The sequence below is a fragment of the Mustela erminea genome, chromosome 8 (genome assembly GCF_009829155.1).
Source record: "Mustela erminea isolate mMusErm1 chromosome 8, mMusErm1.Pri, whole genome shotgun sequence".
Lineage (NCBI taxonomy): Eukaryota > Metazoa > Chordata > Mammalia > Carnivora > Mustelidae > Mustela > Mustela erminea.
The window spans coordinates 10033149-10047505 of record NC_045621.1 but is presented as its reverse complement, the minus strand read 5'-3'; positions in this window follow the sequence as shown (position 1 = coordinate 10047505).

Sequence of the window (14357 nt, the reverse complement as noted above, 5' to 3'; positions counted from 1 at the left end):
AACTCAGGAAATTGCATCTCACTTAAACATTAGCAAAAGAAAAAAATTCCAATTCAATTTCCTATAAAGTTATTATAAACTAAAGTGAGGTAAGAGCAGAACAATACCGCACAAACAAAAGCATTTGGAAAAATACGTACAATACAAATGTATTTATGACATTTTAAAACATTAAAAGAATTTAAGACAATTACAGAAGCTATAAAAGAACAGCATAAATCAGAGTTTTTCAAATCTTAAAAATGAGATGATTGGGAAAAAGAGAGCAAACAGAAGAAAAATAAGAACTACTGATAATAAAGCATGTCACGAATTAAGACATACATAAGCACAAATAGTAATACCATACAAGAAATAGCAGAGTAAAAGAAGAAAATTTTAAGAACCAAAAGGAAGGGGCACCTGGTTGGCTCTGTTGGTTAAGCCGCTGACTCTTGATTCTGGCTGAGGTCCTATCTCAGATTATTGAGATCAAGCCCCAGGTCATGCTTCTCACTCAGCAGGGAGTCTGCTTCTGGATCCTCCCTCTTCTCTGCCCCTCCCCCGGTTTGTGCTTCTGTGTGCATACACTCTCTCTCTCTCTCTCAAATAAATCTTTAAAAAGGAAAAGGAGAAAAAAAGTTTTTTAAAAGAGAAAGTGATAGATATAGAGGAAAGGCAAAGAAACTTCAGTATATATGCAATAGGAGTGATCTGCAATTAAATGAATGTTCCCTGAAATAGAAGAAAAATTGAATCTTCATATTTAAAGGGTATTTTGCATACCTGCAAAAAGATCAAACCAGGCAGTTTATATCAAAACGTTGTCTAGTAAAACTACTGAACATTTGAAAAAGAAAAGGGAAGCTATTTAGGCAAACAGACTAAGTGACTTAAAAGGGAAGAAAAAATAAGATTGACATTATATTTTACAACAGCAATAGTTTATGCCAGGAAGACAATGGAGTAAAATAACTAAATTGCTCAAGAACATGTGAGCCATTAGATCATGAACTCAGGGTCATGGAATCAAGCCCTGTGTGAGGCTCTGCACTCAAAAGACTGGCCATCGGGGAGATTCAAATCAAAACCACATTGAAGTACTACCATACACCAGTTAGAATGGCCAAAATTAACAAGACAGTAAACAACATGTGTTGGAGAGGATGTGGAGAAAGGGGAACCCTCTTACACTGTTGGTGGGAATGCAAGTTGGTGCAGCCACTTTGGAAAACAGTGTGGAGATTCCTCAAAAAATTAAAAATAGAGCTTCCCTATGACCCAGAAATTGCACTACTGGGTATTTCCCCCAAAGATACAGATGTTGTGGGAAAAAAGGGCCATCTGTACCCCAATGTTCATAGCAGCAATGGCCATGGTCGCCAAACTGTGGAAAGAACCAAGATGCCCTTCAATGGACGAATGGATAAGGAAGATGTGGTCTACATATACAATGGAGTATTGTGCCTCCATCAGGAAGGATGAATACCCAACTTTTGTATCAACATGGACGGGACTGGAAGAGATTACGTTGAGTGAAATAAGTCAGGCAGAGAGAATCAATTATCATATGGTTTCACTTACTTGTGGAGCATAAGGAATAACACGGAGGACACTGGGAGATGGAGAGGAGAAGGGAGTTGAGGGAAACTGGAGGGGGAGACGAACCATGAGAGAATGTGGGCTCTGAGAAACAATGTGAGGGTTTTGGAGGGGTTGGGGGTGGGAGGTTGGGTGAGCCTGGTGGTGGATATTATGGAGGGCATGTATTGCATGGAGCACTGGGTGTGACGCATAAACAATTCTGGAACACTGAAAAGAAATTTTAAAATTAATTAATTAATTAATTTTTTAAAAAGGGAGTCCACTTGAGTTTTCTATCTCTTCCACTCCTTTTGCCCCTCCCCAAGCTCAGATACACACTCTCTCTCTAAAATAAATAAATAAATCATAAAAAATAAAAGAAAATATGAGTCATGTCATTTATATCCAAACTGACCTTGAAGTATGAAGTCCATAGGAAATCTATTGTGAACATGCAATGACAGAATGAATTTTGTTCCCATCATCACTTCCTAAAACTCTCCCAGAAGATGAGGTTTTCTAGAATATGGAGAGGTATTAGCAAAAAGAATGCTGTTGAACATTAATATGAATTCTCCTGTAGAACTGATTTTAGTTTAATTGTTATGTGATGATACCATAAATTGTTAGTTCATTAAGTTTTTTTTGTTTGTTTGTTTACATAAGTAGCTTTCCCATTGATTCTTTTGGGCTCTCTAGATATATAATCATATCCTCTGCAAATAGAGATAGTTTATTTCTTCATTTCAATTCTTATACCTCTAATTACTTTGTCATGTCTAAATTCATTTACTACCACCTCCAGCATAGTGTAGAGATGTTTGCCTTATCATTTTAGCAATAAATCCTCTAATGCTTGCCCATTGAGTAACCCTGGCTTTAGATGGAGGTATATATTTTACCTTGTTCAAAAAGTATCCACCATTTTCTCTTTATTGAACTATGGTTGAATTTTGTGAAATTTTCTGCATCTATAGAAATGATCATATGATTTCTCTTCTTATTAAAATGATGAAGATATTAGCTGATTTTCCTATGTTGAGCTTTTACATTTCAGGAAAACTACTTCATTTGATCATACTGTTTTTATTAATGAGCTAATAAATTCCTAAAATTTGATTTAGAACAATTTAATTTGATCATCATAATGAGACTGGCCAGTTTTATTTTGGGGTGCAAATTCTGTCAGTTTTTTTTCTTGAGTATAGTTCACACACAATGTTACATTAATTTCAAGTATACAAAACTTTGCTGGGTTTTGAGACCAATTTGCTCCATAGAAAGAATTTGAAAGACTCATTTTTAAACCATGCTCTGAAATGGTTTAAATACTATTAAAATAACTGATCTTTAAAGTTTTAGTAAATTCCCATGTTAAACCATCTGAGATTTATAATGGAGTGCTCTTTGATTTTTCCATTTCATCTCTGTTAATTGGCATATTTAGGCATTCCACATTTACTAGAAAATTGCATTACACCAGAAAATTATGCATTTTAAATTTCTTTGTAGAGAACTGTGCAAAGTAGTCCTTTAGAGTTTTTAAAGCTTTCTTTCTTCCGAACCTCTACCTTAGGACTTCCAATTTTGTGTATATTAAGTTTCTTCTTTAATTTCTTTGTTAGTTGGGCCAGTGGTTTGTCAATTTTGCCGATTTTTTTTCCCCCAAAGAACCAGCTTTTGGACTGATTAATTCTCCCTTTTTGTTTTACTTTGTATTCTAATTCATTATTTTCCATTTCTATTCTTAATACTTTCTTCCTTCTGCTTTTTGATTTCTTTGTAGTTCTTTTTCTAGATTTCTGTGTATATTTTACTTTCATGTTGTCCTGTTTTCAACTTCTATTATCCTGTTTTGATATATTAATGGCTATAGAACCTTCTGTTGTCCCTTTCTGATATATTAATGACTATGGAACCACAATCTGGAGATCTAACCTGATACAGCAACTAAAGAATATTACAGACACAACGGGGGGAGAGGTGAAATGGAGTTACAGCCGTGCCATTATGCAGCCATGAAAATAAATGAGTTAAATCTATATAGTTGCCTGGTAAGAACTTCCATAAAGATTTGTTTAGTAAGAAAAGCAAGATGTGTAAACGACTATATTGTTTTCTCTAAAACAGTGACAAGCCTTTAAATACAGACTCAAATATGATCACATGTCAATGAAAAAGGACTGGAGGAATAAAACATTAGTTATTTGAGGGAGAAAGGAGGGCATATGAAGTTAAGAATGCATACAGAAAAATGCCTTTAAAATGTGATGAAGAAAAATAATATGATTGTCTTTAAGATAAATTATAAATATGTGAAAATATAAAGAGAAACAAAAAAGATGGTCACTACTATGTTAAGTCTTCATAGCTCAAAATGGTGTGATTTTAGGTGTTTTTAACTTTTTCTTTACATTTTTTATATTTAAAGAAAAATAGCAAAAATTCTTTATAATTTGAGGAAAGCCTCTCACACTACATTCATCCTAACTGATCTTCATTCCCACTAATATATATATTTCCATATTTTTTATAATATCTTATTTTCCATATAGATTAAAAATCTCCCCCAAAGAAGCTGATTTTCCACCTGACATTATGAGGGCTAATAGCTTTGCAGCAAATGGTGTGAGTGATATTTTTCCTTTTTGTCAGGAAAACCACAAAGATTTGAAAAGTGGTTTAATAATGACATTTATTTTTAAAGTAAACATTGTACAGGGATGAGTAATCATTCCACTAATCTCAAAAATGCTTAGAAATATATTAGAGTTCCATGAAAACTGGAATTCCACAATTTTAGAACAGTCTGGTAAATTACAAAAGATTCAGAAGCCTCAGAAAGATCCCTGAAAGATCTGAAAAATAGAGGTGTCTGGGTGGCTCAGTGGGTTAAGCCTCTGCCTGATTCAGCTCAGATCATGATCCCAGGGTTCTGGGATCAAGTCCCACATCCGGCTCTCTGCTCAGCAGGGAGCCTGCTTCCTCCTCTCTCTGCCTGCCTCTCTGCCTACTTGTGATCTCTGTCTGTCAAATAAATAAATAAAATCTTTTAAAAAAATCTGAAAAATAAAATTTATGGGGTAAAATTAGAAGACAGAATTGTTCAGCAGAGTAGTGTAAGGGAAACTGCATAATCATTTTCGTGTCTATAAAAGTCCCTTATGCAGAAGAAGGAGGCCAGCTGCTTCCAATATCCATTAATGATGTAACCAGAAGTTTGGGAGGGGGGTGATGCGGGAGTATTGCAGCAGATGAAACTCTGGCTAACTACAAAGACCCCAGTGGCAAGATTTGTCAAACAGGGGATGAGTTCCTAAGAGGGATTGTGAGATTGCTTTCTCCTTCTCCTAAGGGGCACTTCCCTCATCTGTCTGGAATGGTTTAAATGCAATCCAGCTTGGAGAGAGGTGAACGCCTTCATGACTTACAGGCTGCTCTTGTGCTGTATATCAAAGACAACTTTGAACAAGGGTAAATTTAAAGCTAAAACAATTACATTCCCTTCCATCATTCTCTACCCCAGTGTCCAATAATGGAATATTTACTGTAAAAGTTTATGAGGCAGCATGGCAAAGATTGGCTCCAGCAGGCAATGTGACAGAGAATGGGCCAGGAAAGAGCATAAAACTGGCTCCACCGCTCATGATTTCAACAAAGAAATTTCGCTGTGGCCTGTAAACCTAACTAAAATGTTTTTGCTGCTTTTGTAAACAATTCATTTTACTTTGGACCGTTCTATTGATAGAGGATCTTACAAGCAGCTGTAGTCTTTTTTGCAAGACAATGATCTTATTTTGCAATTATATTTCATAAATAGTTGCTCGCTTTTGTCATTTGTATCCTGAATATTATTCAGGTAACAATGAAAAAAAATCGAAGATTACTTGATTAATATGGGATAAGGATCAAGGATTCTCCACCAAGTAATGTGGAAAAACATAAAAATCAGACTGAGAAATTTATGGAGAGACATAAAATGTTGGAAATAGGCAGTGGGTTTTTTTTTTTTTTTTTGGCAGTTTTTAATGGACCCGAATTTTTAAATAATTTTTAAATAATGTTTTTACAATTTTAATTGTGGTAAAAAATAGAAACTTTTTTATTTTTAATCATTTTTAAAATATTTTATTTATTTTTATTATTATTTATTTTATTTATTTCTATTATTATTATCTATTTTCATTTTTGGAAGAGAGACAGGGATAAAGCCTGCACATGAACAGGGAGAGGGACAGAGGGAAAAGCAGACTCCCTATTGAGCTGGTAGCCCCAGGAGAGACCAGATCCCAGGACTATGGGATCAAGACCTGAGCTGAAGGCAGATGCTTAACCAGCTGAGCCACCCAGGCAACACTTATTTCTAGGTGTACGGTTCAGCAATCTTACGTTTACTCACATTGTTGTGTAACAGATCTCTAGAACTTCCTCATCTTTGCAAAACAAACTCTATTTCCATTAAACAAAAACTCCCAATTTTTCCCTTCCCCCAATCCCTGGCGATCACCATTTTTTGTTTCTGTGTGTTTGACTCTTCAGATACTTCACATAAGTAGAATCATATACTATTTGTCCTTTTGTGACTGGCTTATTTCACTCAGCATGATGCCCCCATGGTTCATTCGCAGCATAGTATACGGCAGGATTTCCATCTTTTAAGACCTCGAATAGCCAAAGGGATATTGAAAAAGAAAGCCAAAGTTGGTGGCATCACAATTCCGGACTTCAAGCTCTATTACAAAGCTGTCATCATCAAGACAGCATGGTACTGGCACAAAAACAGACACATAGATCAATGGAACAGAATAGAGAGCCCAGAAATAGACCCTCAACTCTATGGTCAACTAATCTTTGACAAAGCAGGAAAAAATGTCCAAGGGAAAAAAGACAGCCTCTTCAATAAATGGTGTTGGGAAAATTGGACAGCCACATGCAGAAAAATGAAATTGGACCATTTCCTTACACCACACACGAAAATAGACTCAAAATGGATGAAGGACCTCAATGTGCGAAAGGAATCCATCAAAATCCTGGAGGAGAACACAGGCAGCAACCTCTTCGACCTCAGCCGCAGCAACATCTTCCTAGGAACATCGCCAAAGGCAAGGGAAGTAAGGGCAAAAATGAACTATTGGGATTTCATCAAGATCAAAAGCTTTTGCACAGCAAAGGAAACAGTTAACAAAATAAAAAGACAACTGACAGAATGGGAAAAGATATTTGCAAACGACATATCAGATAAAGGACTAGTGTCCAAAATCTATAAAGAACTTAGCAAAGTCAACACCCAAAGAACAAATAATCCAATCAAGAAATGGGCAGAGGACATGAACAGACATTTCTGCAAAGAAGACATCCAGATGGCCAACAGACACATGAAAAAGTGCTCCATATCACTCGGCATCAGGGAAATACAAATCAAAACCACAATGAGATATCACCTCACACCAGTCAGAATGGCTAAAATCAACAAGTCAGGAAATGACAGATGTTGGCGAGGATGCGGAGAAAGAGGAACCCTCCTACACTGTTGGTGGGAATGCAAGATGGTGCAACCACTCTGGAAAACAGCATGGAGGTTCCTCAAAATGTTGAAAATAGAACTGCCCTATGACCCAGCAATTGCACTACTGGGTATTTACCCTAAAGATACAAACGTAGTGATCCAAAGGGGCACATGCACCCGAATGTTTATAGCAGCCATGTCCACAATAGTCAAACTATGGAAAGAACCTAGATGTCCATCAACAGATGAACAGATAAAGAAGATGTGGTATATATGTACAACGGAATACTATGCAGCCATCAAAAGAAATGAAATCTTGCCATTTGCGACAACATGGATGGAACTAGAGCATATCATGCTTAGCAAAATAAGTCAAGCAGAGAAAGACAACTATCATATGATCTCCCTGATATGAGGAAGTGGTGATGCAACATGGGGGCTTAAGTGGGTAGGAGAAGAATCAATGAAACAAGATGGGATTGGGAGGGAGACAAACCATAAGTGACTCTTAATCTCACAAAACAAACTGAGGGTTGCTGGGGGGAGGGGGTTGGGAGAAGGGGGTGGGGTTATGGACATTGGGGAGGGTATGTGCTTTGGTGAGTGCTGTGAAGTGTGTAAACCTGGCGATTCACAGACCTGTACCCCTAGGGATAAAAATATATGTTTATAAAAAATTAAAAAATTTTAAAAAAAATTAAAAAAAAAAAAAAAAGCCTGAGCAGTGTTCCGCTAAATGTCTATACCACCTTCCGCAAACACATTTATCTGTGGATGGACGTGTGGATACGGGTCCTAGATTTTTTAAGGGTAACACAACGTATTTAAAGAAATAGGTCAGTTATCATGCTATTATCCTTCAGCTCCAAACCCACCCTTTTATACTGTTCCAGGCAAATGGGGTTCTGACTGTAAATCCAATTTCTGCGGTCCCCCTGACTCCCTGTTAGGCTCTGTCAATAGGGGGCGCTGGACGGAGCATGCTGGGCTGGAGAAGGAGGGAAGGACTCGGGCCTTCCTGGCCCTTACGGCTCCGCACACTTGCAGTCCCCGTGTCGCCCAGCAACATTCTTCACCTGGGCAGGCAATTCCTACCGGTGCCACCTCGGCAACTGAAGGCAGTTTGCAGGTTTTCTAACACCTGGCAGCCAGCCTCAGGACACCACCACCAGCCATGGCTGAACAGTCCCCTGCCGGCTGCCTGAGTCGCACCTCTATTCACCCGTTCTCTGAGCTTCTGCCTTTTGGTCATTTCAACCTGAGGACCCACGGCTCTGGCTTTGGTTAAGGGTGGCACCTGCTTCCTGCTGTTGCTTTGAGAGACGTCAGTATCTCGTCTCACCTGGCCAGTTACACGGTTTACACCTTTATACCTACTTACTGACTCTGGATCCAATCCGCCCTGGTCAAACCGCTGGTCAGGTTTTAAATATTTTATTTATTTTTATTATTATTTATTTTATTTATTTCTATTATTATTATCTATTTTTATTTTTGGAAGAGAGAGAGTACCTGTACCTGAACGGACACGGAAATCAGGCAACGAAGAAATGCCACCTGAAATCCAAGCGTGGCCGTGGTGAAATGACAGAGCACATCTAGTCAGTCACTCCGACAATCACAGTGTAGACTACAGGACAGTACGGCAAGCTGTGTTAAAAGGAAACGCAGTTTGGTGTGGGTGGGTAAAAGCAGGACCACTTAACCCTGAGAGAAATCGTCGGGAAAGCTGAGGCAGGCGACAACATGCCTGTGGGTGAGCGAACACTGGGGAAGGGCTGGTTCTGGCCTCAAGCCTCTCCTCTTAGTGAGCAGCCTGCACCCTGCTCGCCACTCTGGGTGCTTCTCCACGGTCATCCACAAAAAGTGCATGTGTGTCCTTCTCCTTCACCATCTGAGGTCCTCAAAGGAGCAACAAGGGCACTAGGTGTCTCGGGCCGTTAAGTGTTGGGCTCTTGTTTCAGCTCAGGTCACGATCTCAGGGTCCTGGGATTGAGCCCCGCTTCAGGCTCCCCACTCAGTGGGGAGTCTGCTTGGGAATCTCTCTCTCTCTTCCTCTCCCTCTGCCCCTTTTCCTCCTCACACACGTTCTCCCTGTAAAATAAATCTTAAAAAAAAAAAAAAAGGGAAATTGTGTCTTACCTTTCACTCTGCAACCCTTCCAGCACTGATGAGGGACTAGCCAGCGGGGATTTAGTTATTGGTCATCTACAATCTTGGCCTCTGTTTGCCACAAAATTCATTCATATGGGAGTTATATGTGAGCGGCAGTAGGAAAAGTCCATGGGTGCTCAATGAAAAATTAACATGGCCTGCACAAGGACTGTGTGCCAGCCATTGTCCTGATGAATTCGTGTCCCTTAACTCCAATTCTTCAACCATGTCCTTATTATCATGGCCACCCTTTGGGGAATGCTCACAGAAATGAGGCTCGCACAGAGTTAAGGAGCCTGCCCAGTGTCCTATACACAGGATCTAAGTTTCATCCAACGCAGGACCTGTGGAGCTCTCTACGGCCCCACAATGGTGCCCATTTTTACAAAAGCAAATAAAATTTTACCAGAGTATTCCTACCAACTTATCTTCTATTATACTATTTCAGACATAATATTTAAGAAATAAAAATCTATTGGGCACCTGGGTGGCTCAGTGGGTTAAGCCTCTGCCTTCAGCTCAGATCATGATCCCAGGGTCTTGGGATCAAGCCCTGCATTGGACTCTCTGCTCAGCAGGGAGCCTGCTTCCCCCTCTCTCTCTCTCTGCCTGCCTCTCTGCCTACTTGTGATCTCTGTCTGTCAAATAAAATAAATAAAATCTTTTTTTGGAAAAAGAAATAAAAATCTATTTTTTGCCTTTATATATTAAGAGGCTCTTCCTTGGAAGTAAAAACCATTCATATCTGATAATAGTATGTATAAATGTAAAGTGATTTATACACTAAATTTTTGTAAGGCTACCGGCACCATTCTGGCAGTAATATCCTGGCAGGACTCAAGTTTTTTTTAAAGTGCGCATGTATACTATAACCCTGTAATCCCACCTCTAGGGATATATCCCAGAGAAAATATCACATAACCTAGTCCAGAAGAATTTTCTCTGCAGTTTGCAGCTGAAGATGACAAGCAATCCCGGTGCCCATATGAGGGGAGCAGACTGGTAAAATGTGATGCATGTATGTTATTTTTATGCTGGAAAGCTTTAAAAAAAAAATCTTATTCCCCAGACTCCCTTGCAGCTAGTACTCTGGATCCAACCAAGGCTACTGTCAGACGTACGTTCACGGCATTTGGACGGCAGCGAGGAGGCAGAGCCTGGGATTCTGCTGCTTCCACTGGCTCTGGTAACAAGTGTCCTGAAGATGCTGGTTTCTGCTGCCAGCACTCCCTGACCCTAGCGGTCTCCTGGTTGTAGGGGGACCCCTTGATTTTTGGCACCAGCTGCTTTTACAACTCTAGTTTCTGGTTGGCCTTTGGGCCATTAAAGCAATTCTTTGAGTTCAACTTAAACTTTCTCAGCAATTCTATAAAGGGTTTATTAACCTGTAACAAACCCATTTACTCTTAAACTAAATAGAAAAATTCTGTTCCCTGCCATGATCAAAAATGCCACATCATTGTCTGCCTTGAAAAGTATGCACTGATTATACCTTCTCAGGACCCGCCAAGAGCCATCTGAATTTCCCTAGTAGAATAACCAGGCTGGGCAGCTTTTGGCTTCCCCTCCCCTTTCTCTTATTTAGAATAAAACTTGAAAGTCTAACATGTTTCATGGCCAGTGGAATTGGTGTTAAAAATAAAGCTTCTTAAAAAGAAACATACAAGGATATGTCCTATGAGCTATATTCACAAAATGTTTAGAAGTACGACCTATCTACCTCACTGGGCACGAATAGGACTTTTATTTATACCAATATACTTTGTGCAAGACTTGCAGGCACCTCAAGGAAAACCTTGAATCATGTCTGTTTATTTCTGTGTTACTTTATAGTCCAAGCTAAAACTGAATACGCTTTGTCTAGTTTTATTTAGCTTATGTGAGACTAACAGTGGAATTTCAGGAATCTTACCGAAGCTTCTCAGATTCCTCTCCAGCAAAACCAACAGCCATACTGCTGTCTGGGATCTATGCTGGGTTCCTTTTTTTTTTTTTTTTTAAGATTTTATTTATTTATTTGACAGAGAGAGATCACAAATAGGCAGAGAGGCAGGCAGAGAGAGAGAGAGAGGAGGAAGCAGACTCCCTGCTGAGCAGAGAGCCCGATGCGGGACTCAATCCCAGGACCCTGAGATCATGACCTGAGCCGAAGGCAGCGGCTTAACCCACTGAGCCACCCAGGCGCCCTATGCTGGGTTCCTATTCTTACAAGGCATTTTCTGCAATCCCTTTCCAGATAGAAACAACAATTTTCAACAGCTAAGGGAGGAGGCAGCAGCATTTAAAGCTAGTTTTACAAAAAAAAAAAAGAGCACACTGTTTTATGGAAACAGCACATTCCATTTTCCAGGACTGGAGAAGCGGGGACTAGAGAACCAAGAAGCCAGTGGAAGAATGGCTCCACAGGATGGCTACAGTTAGTTCCCTAAGCACTGTACCTACTGCCCGGTTAGCCCCAACATCGATAATGGACCTGAACTTGGGGCTAGGTTTCTCTCACTTCTATTCCTTTTTTTTTTTTTAAGATTTTATTCATTTATTTGACAGAGAGAGAGAGATCACAAGTAGGCAGAGAGGAATGTAGAGAGGGGAGGAAGCAGGGTCCCCGCTGAGCAGAGAGCCCGATGCGGGGCTCAATCCCAGGACCCTGGGATCATGACCTGAGCCGAAGGCAGAGGCTTTAACCCACTGAGCCATGCAGGTGCCCCTCACTTCTATTGTTAATGTGGCATCTGATTGTACTTTTGGAAAGGGTTTGAGGAAAAAAAAATTTTTTTATTCTCATTTGCCAAAAGGAAAAGGGAAAACTCAAGATTCCAGAAAGAAAAGGTGATAATGCCAAACCGTAACAGCATCCATTTTATTTGTTTTAAATCTTAAATGTTGAACTTGAGAATGAAAAACCTGCGTATGCATCCCCACCCCAGTACTCATTAGCACTGAGACCTTAGTCAAGTCACTCAAAACAGGTTTCTGCTCTTTTACTGTGGAGATCTTTGCTTTCTGTTCTAATCCCAGGACCGGAGCTAGGGGGACATAAAATATTATATGTGAAATATCTTTAAGAACTGGAGAAGAATCACAACTGTCAGGTGTTAGCATAGAAATGTTCCGTTCCCGTCATCCATGTGATGACTGCCACGCTCCGAAAACAGCATCTGCTCCAAAAACTGTTGCTAACAGACACCGATCATACTTTCTTTGGTAAATATTTATAAGTCATAAGCATTTGTTGAGTGACCATATGCATGAAGTACGGCATGCTCTGTGGGAGGGGGTCTGGTTGAAGTCACAAGGCAAATGCATGACATGGTACTGCACAGAGCCAGAAGGAAAAAGAACAGATGCTTCGTGGCTTCATCATCTGTATTTTTCATTCAAAATAGAGCAACTGAACTGTAATCACTTTTGAAATCCCTTGCAGGTGTTTTACTTGGCTCCTCTGCTCTGGCTCCAGTGACTTTCCATATTCTGGAATCTGTGGTAATGGCTGATAATAATATGTGGTGACAGTAATTAAATTATGAAAGGGAGGAAAATGTGTGTCATGGCTGTTCTCAATGACTACAGAACATAAATCTTGTATCTGCTATGATATTACAGCCACCTAGGAATGGCTGCTGTGATAATACCCAATGTCCTAATGGATTCATTGATGTTTTTCCATAGTTATTGCACTGTCTTGGTGCATCTGTGTTAGTACCTACACAGCCCTGAAATGCATACAGACAGCAATTTCTGGGCCTAGGAACGGTTTTAAAACACGAAAGAATGGGGAAGCAATTTCATAAGATATATCAAGCATTTTCTCTTTTCCTTCTTTTTCTAGGACACTGACAGAAGATTCTCAAATGACACTGAAATATGAACTTGGTTTTTTATTTTTATGCTCATTAAGAATCACTTTTCAAATTCAGTTAATTAGAATACTGCTTACATGGGTAATACATGGGGTCTTATTTGTCGTTTCTTCTAAATTTGAAACAAATGCTCTGAACTCTTGAAGCCATTTCTGGGTTGCTATTTTATAAAATATTTCTTAAGACTTCACCATCCCAAAGCAAATAACATTAAAAAGAAGAAATCTTGCCAAATTAAGAATCTTTGCATTTTGATGTAGACAGTCTGACTGCCTAGGAAGTATCCTCCTAAGAATTATATGAAACACATCTGTTTCTCTAGTCCAAAAAACTTTTCCTTATATATTTACTAATTTTAGGGTGGAAGCCATTTTTACAGAAAACTTTCTCTTCAATCATGGCATCCTCCTGAGCCCCAATTCAGACCTGCTAAATCAGCAAGGGGGTTGGGGGGTGATGCAGAGACAGGAAACAAGCTGGGTTTTAATAAATCCATCAGTGATTCTGATGTAGTATGGTTCTCAAACTCTCACCAGCCACAAATATGCATTTTTTAAAAGATTTATTTATTTATTTGAGGCAGAGAAACACAGGTGCATGAATGGGGGGAGGGGCAAAGGGAGAGAATCTCTAGCAGACTCTCTTGGAGGAGGGCCAGAAGCAGGGCTCCACCAGAGGACTCAACTGGGGGACTCAACCAAGTGGGTCCATGTGGGGGTTAATTCCATGACTCTGAAACCAAGACCTGAACCAAAATCAAGAGTCTAAGACTTAACTTACTGAGCCACCCAGGTGCCCCAGGAATTTGCATGTTTAGGTTCCCAAGCGATGTTGATACTATTGGTCTGGGATCACATATTGAAAACCTGCTCTAGAGTATTTTTTAAATCCTATTATTACTGTAAGAGTCGGACAAGCCAAACAGATGTCCCCACATAATTTGACTAAAATGATGAGTCACCAAAAAATCTCTTTGTGGATTTTCTCTTTCATATAGATAATAGGTAGGAAATAGCTAAGAGTATAATAGCATTTCATCCTACCACAGGAAAGCTCTCAAATGGTATTTCAATAGTATTGTGCTTTCCTCAAATAGCTGGGTCTTGAAACCTCTTGTATAAGTTCTGCTGCCTTTTGGTGTTTCTTTATGCACGTTCCCCCTTATCAAGCTACTTCAGGCTGTTGGTCTCCACCATATTCCGTGGGTTGTAGACATGGGGAGAGATAAAACTTGGTTCCAGGATGGCTCCAGCCTTGTAACACACAATTTATAG